The sequence below is a fragment of the Aphelocoma coerulescens genome, chromosome 23 (genome assembly GCF_041296385.1).
Source record: "Aphelocoma coerulescens isolate FSJ_1873_10779 chromosome 23, UR_Acoe_1.0, whole genome shotgun sequence".
NCBI classification, from domain to species: Eukaryota; Metazoa; Chordata; class Aves; order Passeriformes; family Corvidae; genus Aphelocoma; species Aphelocoma coerulescens.
Genome location: NC_091036.1, coordinates 5,469,312 through 5,487,949, shown reverse-complemented (window position 1 = coordinate 5,487,949; position 18,638 = coordinate 5,469,312). Strand labels below are relative to the sequence as shown.

The following is an 18,638-nucleotide window of genomic DNA, read 5'->3' as shown; positions in this document are numbered from 1 at the left end:
TTTTGCTGAAACCAGCTTTGACTGAAATCAGGTTTTATTGAAACCAGGTTTTACTGAAACCAGGTTTGACTGGTATCAGGTTTTACTAAAATCAGGTTTTATTGAAACCAGGTTTGACTGAAATCAGGTTTGACTGAGATCAGTAAAATCAGGGCTTCACTGAAATCACAGCCAGAGGGAAATGAGCATCACACATCAGACCACCACAGAGAAGCTGCTGTTGCCCTTCCCAATTCCACCAGGTAATTCCTACTGGGGGGAAAGTTGGGGCTCCCTCCTGAGCCCTGGTTTTTGGGAAGGCAGTCCTGGCTCATCCAGGCTGGGACTCTGTTCAGTGTCAGTTCTCAGGGGATTTCTGGTAAGGGAACCTTCACTTGTGGCAGGAACGCCACAAAAATCAAGGAGTCTGGGGCTGCAGAGCCCAGAATTCCTTAAAAGTAGAGATTTGAGGGGCTGCAGAATCCAGAATTCCATAAAAGTAGGGATTTCAGGGGCTGCAGAATCCAGAATTCCATAAAAGTAGGGATTTCAGGGGCTGCAGAATCCAGAATTCCATGAAAATAGGGATGTCAAGAGCTGCAGAACCCAGAATCCCATAAAAATCTGGGTGTCAGGCTGCAGGCCCAGAAATGCCATAAAAATTGAGATGTTGTGGTTGCAGGCCCGGAATTCCATAAAAATAGGGGTGTCAGTGAATGCAGGCCCAGGAATGCTGTAAAAATTGGGCTGTTAGAGGCTGTAGAGCCCAGAATTCCACAAAAAATGGGGTTGTCAGGAGCTGCAGGCTCAGAATTGCATAAAAATAGGGGTGTTAGGGGCTGCAGGTCCAAAAATGCCATAAAAATCAGGGAGTCAGGGCTGCACAGGCCAGAATTCCATAAAAAGAGGTGTGCCAGGAGCTGCAGAGCCCAGAATTCCATAAAAATCAGGGTGTCAGGGGCTGCAGGCTCAGGAATTCCATAAAAATCAGGATTTCAGGGGCTGCAGAGCCCAGAATTCCATAAAAATCAGGGTTTCAGGGGCTGCACAGCCCAGAATTTCAAAAAAAATCAGGATTTCAGGGGCTGCAGAGCCCAGAATTCCAAAAAAATCAGGGTGTCAGGGGCTGTACAACCTGGACAAGCTCAACACGCCAACCTGACACTTCTCCAAGCTCCCAAAATTTTCCATTCCCATTTGATTTCTCCACAAAAAAACTCAGGCTATCCCTCCTCTCATCCCAGCCACTTGGCTTCCAGTACTGGAAGGAATTTCCAGGGAGAATTCCAGGGCTCCGATTGCTGCTCACAAAGCTTTTGCTCCGGGGCTTTGTTGTGCTCTGCTCCACTGCCCTCGCAGCAGAACATGGATTTTCCTGTAAAATATCCAAATTCCAGCTGCTTTGGCCCGCTGAGGATCCGCTCATGCAGAATTACACACGTGGAACAAGGAATTGGACTTCCAGGAAGGTTTTTTTCCCCCACTGAATTCCTTCCTTAGCAGCCACCTGAGGCCACCAGCTCGTGAGGACACAAAATCCCATTATTGAAACATCAGGAGAAGATGCTGAGAGATGGTTTAGGATAAAACCACCAGGACTCAGGTGGGGATTCCAATAAAACACAATTAATGGGATTATCGTAGGGAATGGATGGATTTTTCCTCCCATTCTCTGCTCCTGCTTTAATTTTTTAGGATGAGAGGTTGCATTCATAAAAACAATATTCATTATTCCAAGGCATTTTAAGTGGGGAAAAAAAGATTCCTCTGGTTTCCTTCAGAGCATCAAATCTCTAAATATTTATAAATATAGAACAAAATGTCTGGAATATGAATTCCAGAACAGTCTGGGACCTGGGTCGCTGTCCAGGACACTCTGAAAAAGCACAGATCCAACCATTTCTGACACAGCCTGTGGAACAAAGTGCTCCCATTTCTCTGGATAATTTTGGAATCACCTCTCTGTCAGTTCCATTAGGATTCTGGAGACTCCTGTGCTTCAAATCCTGTTTGTTTCCCTCACGCTGAGCAGGGTTTATGTCATTTGTAATATGAAAGGAGAACTCGCTCCATGCCAAATTCCAGGTTCCATTAAATCCAGGATGGCTCCAATGCCCATCTCAGACATTCCTGAGCTCCAGCCAAGCCCTACAAAGCAGGAGCACTAAAGGGATTAAATCTGCAGGGGGGGGAAATTCACGGAATCCAATGACACAGCACTGGGGGGAAAAAAAATTCCAGCAGCAAAACCAACTCTGAAAGGGATGGAGGGGTTGGGAAGAGGCTGAAGAAGGAGATGTTCCCACATCCAGGGGATAAATGGATATGGATTTGCACAGGTGGGACACTCAGCCATGGAAAAACCACCAGCTCTGCCCAGAACGAAGTAAAAATGGGGAGGAAAATGAGAAGAAAGAAAGAATTCCTGCAAATCTGCTTCCTCCACAAGGCCAGGGCAAAACCATCATGGAATTCACGTGTTCCTCAAACAAGGAGATCAAATTCCCACACAGCCAGCTCCAACAGAGCCCAGAGGGAAGTTAGGGACCCTGCAGACAAGAATTCCAGGGAAATCTCAGATGCTCCAAGGTGGTTTAAGGACTGGTTCTTCCTAAAAACCCTCAGAGAGAAATCAAGAGGGAAAACTGCTCCGGAATCACTTTTGGGCTCTGAATGGGTTACTTGGAACTCATTTTTCCAGGCTTTTTTTACCCACCCTCTTTCTTTTCCCTCAGCTTTTGTGCAAAGCTGAAAATATCCAGCCATGCCATGCCGCCTGTTTATGGAATAACACCAGAGCTGCCAAATTCCCCACCCTCCATTCTCCACTGCTCATTCCCAGCGATGGAGGCCACGATTCCCAGGCAGAAATGTGCATTTTTATCCCTTTTTTTGGCACCAGGAGCTATTTGGAATGGATGAGCTCATATTTCTCCCTCAGGCTAAAATGCACTGCCGGCATTTCATGGGATTTGTTGGGATCCAGCCCTTCCCAACACACAAATACCTGGATGGGGAAGTCTGATCCAGCAGAGGAGAAACACCTGGATTTACAGGAATTCTTGTAAAACATTTCTGCAGCTAAAATTGTGAATTCCTGGAGTGGTCTTAGCACAAGGCACCCTTTGGAGCATATCCAGGGAAAGGGCTGGAGCAGCAGAGGGAGCTGGGAGAGAAAAGGAGGCTCATGAGGGATTTAATTGCTCTCTAAAACTACCTGGAAAAAGGGTGGAGCCAGGTGGGGGTCGGGAACAAGGGACAGAATGAAAAGAATGACCTCAAAGGGAGGTTTAGATTAGGGAATGTAGGGAAATAAATATTCCTAAATACATATATGGGGAATATTTGAGGGAATTTCTTCATTGGAATGGGCTGCCCAGGGCAGTCCCCGTCCCTGGAAGTGTGAAAATCCCACATGGATGTGGTACTTGGGACAGGGTTTAGTGGCAATTCATGGACTTGGTGATCCTGGAGGTGTTTTCCAGCTTTTTCTGTGATTCCAAATTGTGCATGGAGCTGGTTTGGACTTGGAATTGGTTGGATGATGAGGCAGAAATGGGCAGGGGGGAAAAATCAGGACTGGAAATGAAGAGAGGCGTTCAGGGCATCTCCTCAGGGATTCCACACCTCTCCCTACAAACAGCTCTGCAGCCAGGAGGAAAAATGGGAAGTTTCCAGCCTGGAAAAATGGGAATTCAAAGCAGCACAGATTGTACAGAACCAGAGTTCATCCTTGGAGTGATGGGAATTTTGGGAGCCTGGGGAAAGAGAGGCCTCAGCCCAACTGCTCTGCTCCAGCCTCCAATGGGACCTGTCCCTTTGGGGTGGGATCTGTCCCTTTGGGGTGGGATCTGTCCCTTTGGGGTGGATCTGTCCCTGTGGGGTGGACCCGTCCCTGTGGGATGGGACCCGTCCCTGTGGGATGGGACCCGTCCCTGTGGGCTGGATCTAACCCTGCGGAATGGAGTCTGTCCCTGTGGGGTGGGATCTGTCCCTGTGGGGTGGGACCCGTCCCTGTGGGGTGGAGTCTATTCCTGTGGGATGGGACCTGTCCCCGTGGGCTGGAATCTGTCCCCGTGGGGTGGGATCTGTCCCCGTGGGCTGGGATCTGTCCCCGTGGGCTGGGATCTGTCCCCGTGGGGTGGATCTGTCCCTGTGGGGTGGGATCTGTCTCTGTGGAATGGATCTGTCCCCGTAGGGTGGGACCTGTCCCTGTGGAATGGATCTGTCCCTGTGGGCTGGGATCTGTCCCTGTGGAATGGATCTGTCCCCGTGGGGTGGGATCCGTCCCCGTGGGGTGGGATCCGTCCCCGTGGGGTTGGATCCGTCCCCGTGGGGTTGGATCCGTCCCTGTGGGCTGGGATCTGTCCCTGTGGGGTGGGATCTGTCCCTGTGGGGTGGGATCCGTCCCTGAGGGGTGGATCTGTCCCTTTGGGCTGGAATCTATCCCTGTGGGGTGGGATCTGTCCCTGTGGGGTGGATCTGTCCCTGTGGGGTGGAATCTATCCCTGTGGGGTGGGATCTGTCCCTTTGGGCTGGAATCTATCCCTGTGGGGTGGGATCTGTCCCTGTGGGGTGGATCTGTCCCTGTGGGGTGGATCTGTCCCTGTGGGGTGGAATCTATCCCTGTGGGGTGGGATCTGTCCCTTTGGGCTGGAATCTATCCCTGTGGGGTGGGATCTGTCCCTGTGGGGTGGATCCGTCCCTGTGGGGTGGATCTGTCCCTGTGGGGTTGGATCCGTCCCTGTGGGCTGGGATCTGTCCCTTTGGGCTGGGATCTGTCCCTGTGGGCTGGGATCTGTCCCTGTGGGGTGGATCTGTCTCTGTGGAGTGGATCTGTCCCTTTGGGGTGGGATCTGTCCCTGTGGGGTGGGATCTGTCCCTTTGGGCTGGAATCTATCCCTGTGGGGTGGGATCTGTCCCCGTGGGGTGGGATCCCTGTGCAATTCCCGAGGGCACAGCACAGCCCCGGGGGTACAGGCTGTTACCCTTTTATCAAGGAACTGGTTATCATTGCCATGCAAATCCCAGGAATGATCAAGGGACTCTCTCCCAGCCTGGAGAAAATTCCATCTGGGAGCTGATCAAAGCAAGGAGTGACCTCTCTGGAAGCAGAGTGTTGATTTTATCAGCCCTTCTGCAGCTCGCTGGCTGCAGATAAATATGGTAAATCTATTGATAAATATAATATATTCTATATAAACCCGTAATTATCATGCAGAATACGGAATATATTTATTTAATATATTTTTTTAATATATTAATAGTTGTATTTAATATGTTGCTCTATGTAGTTAATTGATTTGTCTTTATATTGGTATACTTATTTAATATATTAATACATATTTGAATGTTAATATATGTAGTCAATATACTTATTTATTATATTGGTATATTTATTTAATATATTTATATATGTGTTTAATATTGATACATGTCATTAATATATTTATTACATTGGTATATTTATTTGCTATATTGATGCATATTTAAATGTTCATATATGTAGTAAATATATTTATTTCTTATACTGGTATATTTATTTAAAATATTAATATATGTGTTTAGTATGTTGATATACATAATTAATGTATTTATTACATTGGTATATTGATTTAATATATTAATACATGTAGTTAATATGTTGATATATGTAGCTAATATATTTATTATATTGGTATGTTTATTTACTATATTAATGTATATTTAAATGTTCTTATATGTAGCTAATGTATTTATTATATTGGTATGTGTATTTTGTATATTGTTATATGTATTTAATATGTTCATATATGTAGTTAAATATTTATTATATTGGTATATTTATTTCATCTATTACTATATATTAATATAATCTATTAATATCTAATATGTTTATATATGTAGTTTATATATTCATGTATTCTTTTAAATATGATAAATATATCAATATATTTGCTAAATATATTAAAAAAACACCTCTCAGACTGTTTCTCTCCACAGGGTGGGACTGACCCAGAGTGGGCACAGCACGAGGACACTCCAGGAATTCCCTGAGGGATTTTCCAGGGCTCCTGTGCAGGTGGATCCACTTTATTTTCCCTTCCTTTTTCCCCAGGAACACAAAGCCAGGTGAGTTTGTGTGTCCAGGGATGGATGGAGCTGTTGGACAAGTGGGGAAAAGCTCAAATCCTCAGGAGAAGCTTTTCCCTGGGTTTTGCTGGTTGCTTGGGGGGATATTTTGGGTTTTTTCCTTGTTTTCTTCCTTTTTTCCACAGCAGAGGAGGGATTTTATCTCCCTGCCTGTCACACCTCAGGCTGGCAGCACAATTTGAGCTGGAAAAGCAAAAATTCACCTTCCACAGCAGCCTTGGCTGAGGGATTTTTGTTGGGAATTGTTGGGTTCATGTAAAACCCACAGGACACCAATCATCTTTCCTTAATCCCTATAAAACGTACCCAAAATCCTGCCTTGGGAAATGATCAGCATGGAATTCCACTCCTCACATCCTCTGCAAGCCCAGTCTAAAACCCAACAGGAGGAATTTTATGGCAGAGCCAATAAAAATTTCCACTTACAGGAAATTAATGCCTTAAGAAACACATTTGGGTCCCCATCTCTTGCATAAATTAAAGGTCGTGCACTCCACTCTCCGAAACTCAATTATTTCTCTCATAATGAAGTTTATACAGGACATTAAATGGGCAAATCAAACTGAAACCATCCCTCTTGACCAGCTGCAGTTGCAATAATGATGAACAACGACGTTCACTGCCCAGAAAATACAAAATACTTCCTAAAATCCTCCTTTTTCCTGAGAGCTGATGGCCACGGATTTGCTGCTGGAAGGTTCAGGATGCTCCAAATTCCCTTTCAAGAGAGGTTTGCTTTCATCCCTTTCGAGTGGGCATCACTCATATCAGCCCTCCACATCTGCTAATTAAGCACTCTTAAGTAATTAAAGTTCTTGCAGTCAAAAAAATTCCGAATTAGGAGGCGATCATTAGGGATTAAACATTCCCAGCACAAAGGGAAATGTGGAAAAGCCAATTTGCAGGAACAAATTGGGACCTGTTGCAGTTTTCTGCACAAAACTGGGGAGGGAACGGTGTTTACATGAGATTTGACTGATTTGGGTGAGTTTTTCACTTTTGGAGTGAAATTATCCCTCAGCACCTGCCTGGAAGATGAAATACCTGAGTAATTTTGGCATGTTTAGTTCAGCTTCTCAATTCATTTGGAATTGTTGGATTTCCTGCTCTTTTACACCGTTTTTTTACCAGTACCTACAGCAAAAAATGCCTTTGTCAAGGTGTGGAAAATATTATTATTAGTAATAATAATAATAATAGTAATAAACCACTGAGTCCTTCAGTGCTTGGATAATCTGTTTTTCCTCTCCAACAACACAAGAGGGTTCACAGGGAACATCCCAGGGCCACCATGACCTTCTCCACCTGAGGAGCTGTTGGAAGCAGCAGCTGATAAAAAACCAGGACTGGGATGGTGCTGGTTCATCCCCAGGCATTTCAGCCCAAAATAATCAGAATTTTAACAGCAAATTGGGCCTGCTGATGTCCCCTCCTCACAGAAACTCTTCTCAGTTTTTATACAGCCCGAAACACCTTGGTTTGAGCCAAAAATCAGAAAATCTGGTGTGGCAGAGGCCAAGAGCTCCACCAGATTTGCTGGGGGGGAAAAATAGGGACTGAGAGCAGCTTTTTGAGGCAAAACCCCAAAATAACTGCCCAGAATCCTTCAAAGCCTGCAGCTGTGTCAGGGCTGGGCACATCAGTCTGGGCTTCATGGTGGTTTGGGGGCTCAGTAACAGAATTCCAGCTCTGGAAATCCCAGGGAATAAATAAAGAATAAGAAGTACAAGATACTGAAGAATAAGAGAATCAAGAGTAAGAAGAATAAGATAATGAAGAAAGAATCAAGTTGTGTCCACAGGCGTGACTTCCAGAGAATCATGGAATATCCTGAGCTGGAAACCCACAGGGATCATCCCTCAAATGACCAACTCCAGGTGGACACACCAAGGGACACTCTGGCAGCAGAGGGGCCTTTTTCCTGCTGCATTCCCAGTGGCTGATCCCGCTGCTTTCCCCACCAAAATCCCGCTCAAGGTGAGGTGCAGGGAATCAGGGAGGCAAATCAGCACCGTGTGCACCTCTGGAAGCGGCGATAATGTTAATTAAATACTCATTTAATTTGAATTAAGACAGATCCTCTGGAGCTGAGCAAACCCCAAAGCAGCAGGCACGGGAGGAGGGGAAGGAGCCTTTTCTTCTTGAGGCTTTGCTGGGGGTGCCCTGTGTGGGACAGTGACACCAACCGAGCTTTTCCACATCTCCCAACTCCTTCCCCGCTTCTCAAGGAGTAACTGGACAGCAGGAGAGCCCTGCCCTGCTCCTCAGGGACAGGACAGCACTGCCAGGGCTCTCCAGAGATGGAGAGACCAAAAAAGTGATGTGGAGAAGGGGATAAGAGGAGATAAGAAGGACAAGAATATGGATCCCTCATTCCTGCTCAGCGCCAGGGGAGGAGTGGAGCTGCTGGAGCCCTGATCTTCTTGGGCTGGATCCATCCCTCCCCCAAAACGTGGAACTTTCTGCTTCAGGCTGTGAACACCCAGAGAGAGGGAGAGGAAACACCTCAGTCTGCTCCAGCATGGAATTCCTGCAGGGACAGGGAGAGGAAACACCTCTGAATTCTCCAGCATGGAATCCCTGCAGGGACAGGGAGAGGAAACACCTCTGAATTCTCCAGCATGGAATCCCTGCAGGGACAGGGAGAGGAAACACCTCTGAATTCTCCAGCACGGAATTCCTCCCACTGACCAGTGCCATGGTCAGCTGGACAGGAGCTGGGGATCCTCCCAGCCCCCTTCTTCCCAGAAATCCCAGCAATTCCAAGCTGAAGCTACAGCTGGAGCAGGGCTCTCCCAGCAAACCTTGGGAGTTAATTTATTTACACATAACCAGGGTCTGCTTGGCCAAATGACATTTTAATCCCCAAACTGGGAAGAAATTCCATCAGGTGAAGAAAAGGGGAAGGAATTACCAGCCAGGCCAGGTAGATTTGGGTGGATTGAGAGCTCAGATCCCAATCAGCACATCTTGGAGGATTTTGTGGGATGGGTTTTCTGTCCCTCACTCAAGGAAGGTTCCTGTCGCTGCTTTTTACTCCCAGGCCTCAAAGCCACAAAGGATAAATCCAGTTCACAGCAATCCCCTAAAAGCAATTCTGGTCAAACCACTGCTGCTTTCCCACAGAAATTCCCCTGCCTCCATCAAATCCAACCAGCCTCTTCCCAGCTGGAGCTTCAAACCGATTTTTCCCACCCAGATTGCTGGGTCCAGTCTGTGCTTTCAGCAGGCCACACACCCAAGCCCCTCTGAGATCTGTGTAGGGGATGGAAGGCTCCTTTGTGTCCCTAAGTCGGGATAGAGACACTGAAATAAAGATCCCACTCCAGGACCATTTGTGTCCCTAAGCTGGGATAGAGACACTGAAATAAAGATCCCACTCCAGGACCATTTGTGTCCCTAAGCTGGGATAGAGACACTGAAATAAAGATCCCACTCCAGGACCATTTGTGTCCCTAAGCTGGGATAGAGACACAAATAAAGATCCCACTCCAGGACCATTTGTGTCCCTAAGTCGGGATAGAGACACAAATAAAGATCCCACTCCAGGACCATTTGTGTCCCTAAGCTGGGATAGAGACACAAATAAAGATCCCACTCCAGGACCATTTGTGTCCCTAAGTCAGGATAGAGACACAAATAACGATCCCACTCCAGGACCATTTGTGTCCCTAAGCTGGGATAGAGACACAAATAAAGATCCCACTCCAGGACCATTTGTGTCCCTAAGCTGGGATAGAGACACAAATAAAGATCCCACTCCAGGACCATTTGTGTCCCTAAGTCAAGGTGTGGACACTCAAACACACATTCCAGGAAGAACATGCCATGGACCACAGAGGAGCTGAAGACGATGGGAATTCCTGCAGAAATCCCAGCTGGTGCAACACCAGATCCTCTCCAGTGATCCTTTCTTCACACACAAGCTGGGAAATTTTACAATCATTACACAGCAACCTCTAAATTTAGGAATGCTATGGCACAAGGAATGTTTTCCAGGCTGGTGGATTCCTGCAGGGCTGAACTGGTACTCAGAGCTCTGGTCGTGTCACAAGGCCAAAATAATCAAAGTTGTGGTTCTGAGCAGCTGCCTCCCCTGCCAGGGGCATGGGGCTGTGCTCAACAGCCTGAGAGCAAAGACAAACATCAGGAAGGGAATTAAACACTGCAAACTCTGGGAATGTGAACAGGGAGAGAAGCACAGGGACATCAAGGATACAGGAACTGGCTCCAGGGCTGGCTGTGGCCCCTTGGAAGGGCCGTTCTCCAGAGGGATGGGACGGTGATGAAGGTCAGGGACCGGGATCCAGGGGGGATCACTGAGCACAAACCTTCAACAGGGAAATAAGAGCCCACAATTCAGGTTTGCAATGTCCCCAATTCAGGCTTTTAAAGGCCAGAATTCAGATTGCCAAAGCCCACAGTTCAGATTGCCAAACCCCAGAATTCAGATTTTTAAAGCCCCCCAATTCAGACTTCCAAAGCCCCCAGTTCACATTTTCAAAGCTCAGATATTCAGGTTTCCAAAGCCTCCAGTTCAGATTTTCACACCCAACAGGATTTCAGTTTGATTTGAAAGACAAAGTGACCCAAACCAGGGAATTCTAACCATGAACAGGAACTCTGGAATTTTTGAGCATTAATCCTCCCAACCTCGATCCTCTGGGGAGACACAACTGGGAAACCAACACACAGAGATTAAAAAAAAAAAATTAAAACAAAAAATAACAGCTGCTTGAAGAGCCACAAGGAATTTTTCCAGAGGTGAGACATCACTCTCAGCATCCACCTTCCTCCTCAGAGCTCCTGTCCCTGCTGGAGTGGCACTGAAGGACGGAGCAGCCTTTTAACCAAACTGCCTTGGCACTGGGGCTGCAATTTGTGCCCAGCTCGTTAATGGGGACTTCTGCTGGAAATGCACACTTGACACCAGCCCAGAGGCATCCAAGGACTCAAAGAGACTCCTTGATGGAACAGAAATGGCTCTCCATTATCCACAGAAGGCAAGAAAAAGGGGCAAGAAGGGATGGAAATGAGGGGTTTTAGGAGAGCAGCCTCACAGAGCTCAACGGGCTGGATGTGGATCCCTGTGGATTCCCAGTTGTGTCTCCCCAGAGGATTGAGGTTGGGAGAATTAATGCTCAAAAATTCCAGAGTTCCTCCTGTTCCTGGTTAGAATTCCCTGGTTTGGGTCATTTTGTCTTCCAAATCAACTGAAATCCTGTTGGGTGTGAAAATCTGAACTGGGGGCTTTGGAAATCTGAATTGTGGGATTTGGAAACCTGAACTGTGGGCTTTGGAAACCTGAATCGTGGGCTTTGGCAATCTGAACTTTGGACTTTGAAAATCTGAATTCCAGGCTTTAAAAACCTGAATTGTGTGGGCTTTGGAAACCTGAACTGTGGGCTTTGGAAACCTAAATTGTGGGCTTTAAAAATCTGAACTGTGGGCTTTGGAAATCTGAATCATGGGCTTTAAAAATCTGAACTGTGGGTTTTGGCAATCTGAATTTGTTATTTAATTTTTTTTTAATCTCCTTGTGTTGGTTTCCCAATGGTGTCTCCCCAGAGGATCGAGGTTGGGAGAATGAATCCTCAAAAATTCCAGAGTTCCTGTTCACGGTTAGAATTCCCTGGTTTGTCTTCCAATCACAGCCAGGGGTAAGGGAAGGTTTGGGTCACTTTGCCTTCCAAGTCAACTGAAATCCTGTTGGGTCTGAAAATGTGAATTGTGGGCTTTGAAAATGTGAATTGTGGGCTTTGAAAACGTGAATTGCAGGCTTTAAAAATCTGAATCCTGAGCTGTTATTTCCCTGTTGAAGGTTTGTGCTCAGTGATCCCCCCTGGATCCTGGTCCCTGACCTGCATCACCATCCCATCCCTCTGGAGAACGGCCCTTCCAAGGGGCCACAGCCAGCCCTGGAGCCAGTTCCTGTATCCTTGTTTGAGCTGCTCCCACTTCCTGCCCTAAAATTTGTTGTTTCGTCCCCAAGAAGGGACACAACTGAAGCTGCCTTCTCTCAGGGTCTGTTCATCCCTGGCAGGGTAACACCACACAGCCATAAACATGGAAAAAGATGTTAACCAGGACATCAGCAGGAAATAAAAGGATGCAGGGCCCAGAGGGATCATCCCTGGGACAGCAGTGAGGGATTGTCCAACTCCTCTCCCTGTCCAGCCACATCCAGAACCCCCAGATTTGTGGGGGTGTTCTCCAAGAAGGGTTTGGACAACGCCCTCAAGCACAGGGTGGGATTTTTGGGGTGTTCAGGAGCTGCACTTTGATTTTTGTGGGTCCCTCCCAATCTGGGATATTTTATAACTCACTGATTAAAGGACAACGAGCCCTCCACTGCCAAATGCCACCAAAATGGGCCAGATTAAAGCACCAAAGTGGGCCAGATTAAAGCACCAAAATGGGCCAGATTAAAGCACCAAAGTGGGCCAGGTTAAAGCACCAAAATGGGCCAGATTAAAGCATCAGAATGGGCTAGATTAAAGCACCAAAATGGGCCAGATTAAAGCACCAAAATGGGCCAAATAAAAGCACCGAAGTGGGCCAGGTTAAAGCACCAGAATGGGCCAAATAAAAGCACCAAAGTGGGCCAGATTAAAGCACAAGAATGGGGCAGATTAAAGCACCAAAGTAGGCCAGATTAAAGCACCAAAGTGGGCCAGATTAAAGCACCAAAGTGGGCCACATTAAAGCACCAAAGTGGGCCAGGTTAAAGCATCAGAATGGGCTAGATTAAAGCACCAAAATGGGCCAGATTAAAGCACCAAAGTGGGCCAGGTTAAAGCACCAAAGTGGGCCAGATTAAAGCACCAAAATGGGCCAAATAAAAGCACCAAAGTGGGCCAGATTAAAGCACAAGAATGGGGCAGATTAAAGCACCAAAGTAGGCCAGATTAAAGCACCAGAATGGGCCACATTAAAGCACCAAAGTGGGCCAGGTTAAAGCACCAGAATGGGCCAGATTAAAATACCAAAGTGGGCCACATTAAAGCACCAAAGTGGGCCAGGTTAAAGCACCAGAATGGGCCAGATTAAAATACCAAAGTGGGCCACATTAAAGCACCAAAGTGGGCCACATTAAAGCATCAAAATGGGCCAGATTAAAGCACCAAAATGGGCCAGATTAAAGCACCAAAGTGGGCCAGATTAAAGCACCAAAATGGGCCAGATTAAAGCACCAAAATGGGCCAGATTAAAGCTCCACAGATCCCTCAGTGGTTCCTGCACTGCTTTTTGCCTCTCCTCCCTCACCCCGGAGTGGCACCTCCGAGTGCTGGAGCCCAGCGAGTGTCACTTGAGTTTGCTTAAATGCTTTAATAGAGGCTCCTATTTGCAGAGCATTAGCACTGCCGCTCTCCAGCGCTGATTGGGCTCATTTGCATATGCAAATCCGACGCCAATAGGAGACACTTAATATTCCCTCGACTTCATTTAGGGCTGCAGCAAACGTGGGTCAATATCTGCTCCATCCTCTGCCGGGAGGCGAGGGGGGCTTGGGGCTGAGTCAGCAAATGCTAATTAGTTCTGCTGCTTCCAAGCCTCCAAATCAATTAGTGTGATATTAAGAGAGATTGGCTGGGAGCTCATTGAAGTAATAAAAATCTTTTGTCTGGCTAAGAGGGAAAAAGAACGGGAAGGTTTGACTCTTCCTTCTCCAGGGAGTTGGGGCAGTCTGGAATCCTGATGGAGAGAAAAGCATCTGCCCCTGGAACATGGCTCTGCTCGGCTGGATGGGGAGGGGAAAAGGAGGAAGGACATCCCAAAACCACACGGATTTCAGTGGAAGTTTTCCCTCTGCCTTTGTTGGAACAACGGGAACACCCAGGAGTCGGAGCAGCACAGCCACAGCCACCAAACCCCGGTGTCCAGGACAGGAATCCCACAGTGAGCAGCTCTGGCATTCCCAGGGCAGGGATTCCAGGCTGCCACAGCTCCAAACATCCCACTCCAGTACCAGCACCTCGAGCTCCTGGCAGCTCAGCCATCCCATGGTCCATCCTGCATCCCAGGAAATCCACTGGATCCTCCCCAAAATCCATGTGAGCTTCCCACCCTGTGGAAAGCTCTGGAATGAAGTGACTACACCAAGAAGATCCTTTGGAATCACCTGGTTTACACCAGCTGAGGGTCACCCCAGGCCACAGGAGAGGCACAGGCAGGAAAATCCATGGAAATGGAGCTTTAAAGGTCACTCAGCTGCAGCTCCTGCATGAACCCCACAAATATTTGACCTTGGGAACTCATGGAGAGCTCCTGGATCCAGAGCCAAACTCAGCAAACAGCCCCACCCCCGCTTTCTGCCCCAGGAGCCTTTTCCCACCTAAGGAAGTGTCGAGAACCAGATTCCCCAATTCCCAGGGAAATCCAGCAGCCAGCACAGCTACAATTCCATTTATTTCTTCACCCTCTCATCGAGATTTTTGGTTGATGAGTGCCTGAAGGAGCACCTGCTGCAGCCCCCAGCTCATCAGCACGGCCAGGGGCACGCACCTGGCTCGCCTGCTGGATTCTGCATCCCAAATTTGTTGGACACGATCCGCATCCGAGGGAGCAGCACTGGCACAGCTCCTGCCAAGGCTGGCAAAAAGCACTGAGTCACCCCTGCCACGCCAATTTGCCATTCATTCCCCTCCCGAGGCTGGAATGGCACTGGCTGGAATGTGCTTGTGACCAGGAGAACAATTCCAGCTCTGTTCTGTCCTTTTTGTTCCAGAGGGAAGTGGAAATAAACAGCAAAACAGGATTTAAAAGCCAACTTTGGACTTCTCGGGTGGCTTTCTGTGCCCTGGAAGTTGTCCATGAAACAACAGCTCCTGTCGGGATGCTGAAGGAGGATTTTTTTGGGTCTTTTTGACCCAAACCAAGGTATTTATTCACTGCCAGGCCGACACCAGTTCTCCCAGTGCTGGCACAGACCCAAAGCACTGGCAGGAATTCAGGTTAATTTGGGATAGAAAGCCCAGGTGAGGGATTTTCACCATCCAGGTGCTATTTGTCCCTCCAGATTCCCATCCACCTCTCCACACATGTCACCAACAGGGACCATTTGTGCCAAATCCCTCATTTCCAAAGCATGGCACAAGAAATGGAACAGGAGCTGCAAAGGCTGACAGCAAACAGGGACACGGCTCCAGAAAGAATTCCCAAGAGCAGCCACGAAAAACCCGTTCAAGGGCAAACCTGCTACCAGCCCAATTTTTGCCATGAGGTGGAAAACATTTAATTGGGGACAGAATCAATGCAGGGCTGTGCTTGAAATGTAATTATCCATCTCCTCCTGCAGACACTGCCCTGTGTGCAACAACCCCGTCACTCAAGGGTATCGACAATCCTGCCCTGCTCTCCTGGTTTCCCATGGAACCCAGGGACTGATTCCTTGCAGAAAAGAAGGAAATTAAAGGCCTTGTGCTGGCACAGCCCAAAATCCAGGATCTGACAGCCTGCCATGCTGTTCTTCTCCGTGGCTTTATCACCACAGGCTGTGAAGGGCTACAAACTTTGTGTTTTTAATGAACAGCTTGAGCACAGCTCTCTTGATACCTTTTCCTGGTCTTAAAATCAGGAGTCACACACGGTTAGAAGGGGAAAAAGGGATTTTACCTTGGGATTTATTTTAAGGATCCTTAGGTGCACACATCCAGGTCATAAGCATTGAGATGCACCCCACCGAGTCTATCTCTGTCTTTGTCTTCTGTCTCCACCTCTCTCTCCCCTTCCCCAACATCGGGTATATCATTATAGGTGTTACTAATTAGCAGATCTATCAAAGATTCCCCAATGAGAGGCTCAAGTGAGCCCCCCTCCCCAAGGAGCCTTCCCCTGGATGGTTCTATCTGAGTTTACAGAATGTGTTCTGGAGAGGACCTTGGGCTCTGGGGCACACTGATCCCTGGCTACGAAGCTTCTAAAAATGTTGAGTCTCTCAGCTTGACAAACAAGGCCAAGAATGGAGGCAAAAAGCACTGGGAATACAGGAGCTGTAAAAAAGGTATAACAGGGGTATAAAGGAAAGGGCAAAAATCTTCATGGCATCACTCTGCTCAGGAATAGGGATGGGGAAGATCCAGAGTGGATATTTAGGAATTATTTCCCCACTTTCCAACCAGCACAGGATGTCAGAGAGTTCCACCTGACACTGCCCCAGCCCACAAACAGCCTCTCAAACTCAGGAGGAATTTGAAAGCAATAAAATTGCTGAAAGCTGATCAAATTGAGCTGGAGGAGGGAAGGTTCTGGTTGGATATTGGGAAGAAATTCCTCCCTGTGAGGGTGGGGAGGGGCTGGGATGGAATTCCCAGAGAAGCTGGGGCTGCCCCTGGATCCCTGGAAGTGTCCAAGGCCAGGTTGGAGCAAGCTGGGATCGTGGAAGGAAGATCCACGGCAGGGAGTCGGAATTAGATGAGCTTTGAGGTCCCTTCCCACCCAAACCATTCCAGGATTCCAAATGGGAAGCTCCCATGAATATTCCGAGCTCATTTTGCATTTAGCCCCTCATTAACGCTTCGAAATTTGGAACACAGCCCTGGATATCCACAGCAAACCCGCCCTGATTTCCATGAGACTCTGCATCCCACCAGGAATTCTCTCTGTCCTTTTGAAAGGAGCTGTGGGATGCCACTGGATTCGCTGATCCCTCACCAAAAACCTTCCCTCCACCAGCACCGAAGGGGTGGAATTTCCTTTCCAAACCTGGAGAATCTCCTTCCCAGACCTGGAGAATCTCCTCTCCCAACCTGGAGAATCTCCTCTCCCAACCTGGAGAATCTCCTCTCCCAACCTGAGGGATCTCCTCTCCACACCTGAGGGATCTCCTCTTCAAACCTGAGGGATCTCCTCTCCACACCTGAGGGATCTCCTCTCCCAACCTGAGGGATCTCCTCTCCACACCTGAGGAATTTCCTCTCCCAACCTGAGGGATCTCCTCTCCACACCTGAGGGATCTCCTCTCCAAACCTGAGGGATCTCCTCTCCACACCTGAGGGATCTCCTCTCCACACCTGAGGGATCTCCTCTCCAAACCTGAGGGATCCCCTCTCCCAACCTGAGGGATCTCCTCTCCACACCTGAGGGATCTCCTTTCCCAACCTGAGGGATCTCCTCTCCAAACCTGAGGGATCTCCTCTCCCAGCCCAGAGAATCCCCTTTCTCTGTTTGTTCGGCTTTGTGGGGCTTTTGGCTGTTCTTATGGTTGGGTTTGTGGGGTTTGAGTTTGGGTTTGTGGGGTTTAGTTTGGGTTTGTGGGGTTTTTGTTAGGGTTTGTGGGGTTTTTGTTTGGGTTTGTGGGGTTTAGTTTGGGTTTGTGGGGGTTTAGTTTGGGTTTCTGGGGGTTTAATTTGGGTTTGTGGGGGTTTAGTTTGGGTTTGTGGGGGTTTAGTTTGAGTTTGTGGGGTTTAGTTTGGGTTTGAGTTTGTGGGGGTTTAGTTTGGTTTTGTGGAGTTTTTGTTAGGATTTGTGGGGTTTAGTTTGGTTTTGTGGGGTTTTGGTTTGGGTTTGTGGGTTTATTTTGGGTTTGTGGGGTTTTAGTTTAGGTTTGTGGGGTTTTAGTTTGGGTTTGTGGGGTTTTAGTTTGGGTTTGGGGTTTTTGTTTGAGTTTGGGGGTTTTTGTTTGGGTTTGTGGGGTTTTTGATAGGGTTTGTGGGGGTTTAGTTTGGGTTTGGGGGGGTTTTGTTTGTGATTGTGGGGTTTTTGTTGGGTTGGGTTTGTGGTTTGTTTGGCTCTTGTGGGGCTTTGGGGTGGTTGATTTGGGGTTTTTTTTAGTTTGTGTGGGTTTGTGGTTTCCAGTTTATTTGGGTTTCTGGGGTTTTAGTTTATTTGGATTTATGGGGTTTTGTCTGGTTTTGTGGTTTTTAGCTTATTTGGGTTTGTGGGTGTTTAATTTGTTTGGTTTTGTGGGGTTTTGTTTGGTTTTGTGGTTTTTAGTTTATTAGGGTTTGTGGGTTTTTAGTTTACTTGGATTTATGGGGTTTTGACTGGTTGTGTGGTTTTTAGCTTATTTGGGTTTGTGGGGTTTTGTCTGGGTTTCTGGTTTTTAGTTTATTAGGGTTTGTAGTTTTTCCTTTATTTGGGTTTGTGGGTTTTTAGTTTATTTGGATTTATGGGGTTTGTGGGTTTTTAATTTGTTTGGTTCTGTGGTTTTTAGCTTATTTGGGTTTGTGGGTGTTTAATTTGTTGGGTTTTGTGGGGTTTTGTTTGGGTTTCTGGTTTTTAGTTTATTTGGGTTTGTGGGTTTTAGTTTATTTGGATTTATGGGGTTTTGACTGGCTTTGTGGTTTTTAGCTTATTTGGGTTTGTGGGTGTTTAATTTGTTTGGTTTTGTGGGGTTTTGTTTGGTTTTGTGGTTTTTAGTTTATTAGGGTTTGTAGTTTTTTGTTTATTTGGGTTTGTGGGTTTTTAGTTTACTTGGATTTATGGGGTTTTGACTGGTTGTGTGGTTTTTAGCTTATTTGGGTTTGTGGGGTTTTGTCTGGGTTTCTGGTTTTTAGTTTATTAGGGTTTGTAGTTTTTCCTTTATT

General features: G+C 47.2%; 1 protein-coding gene and 1 long non-coding RNA gene across 4 annotated transcripts in view; one reads left to right on the top strand and one right to left on the bottom strand.

Moving 5' to 3' along the window:
• Positions 1 to 18,638, bottom strand: part of CSMD2 (CUB and Sushi multiple domains 2) — a 368,722-nt gene that overhangs the window by 260,797 nt on the left and 89,287 nt on the right. The gene's annotated exons all lie outside the window — the stretch shown is intronic.
• LOC138121987 (uncharacterized) lies at positions 160 to 8,648 on the top strand. 3 transcript variants are annotated; one of them, XR_011156314.1, is made up of 4 exons: positions 160 to 242; positions 5,011 to 5,145; positions 5,962 to 6,090; positions 6,643 to 8,648. It is a non-coding gene; the product is annotated as an uncharacterized lncRNA (long non-coding RNA). The 3 variants fall into 3 exon arrangements; XR_011156312.1 differs by having other exon boundaries at positions 6,240 to 8,648; XR_011156313.1 differs by having other exon boundaries at positions 6,237 to 8,648.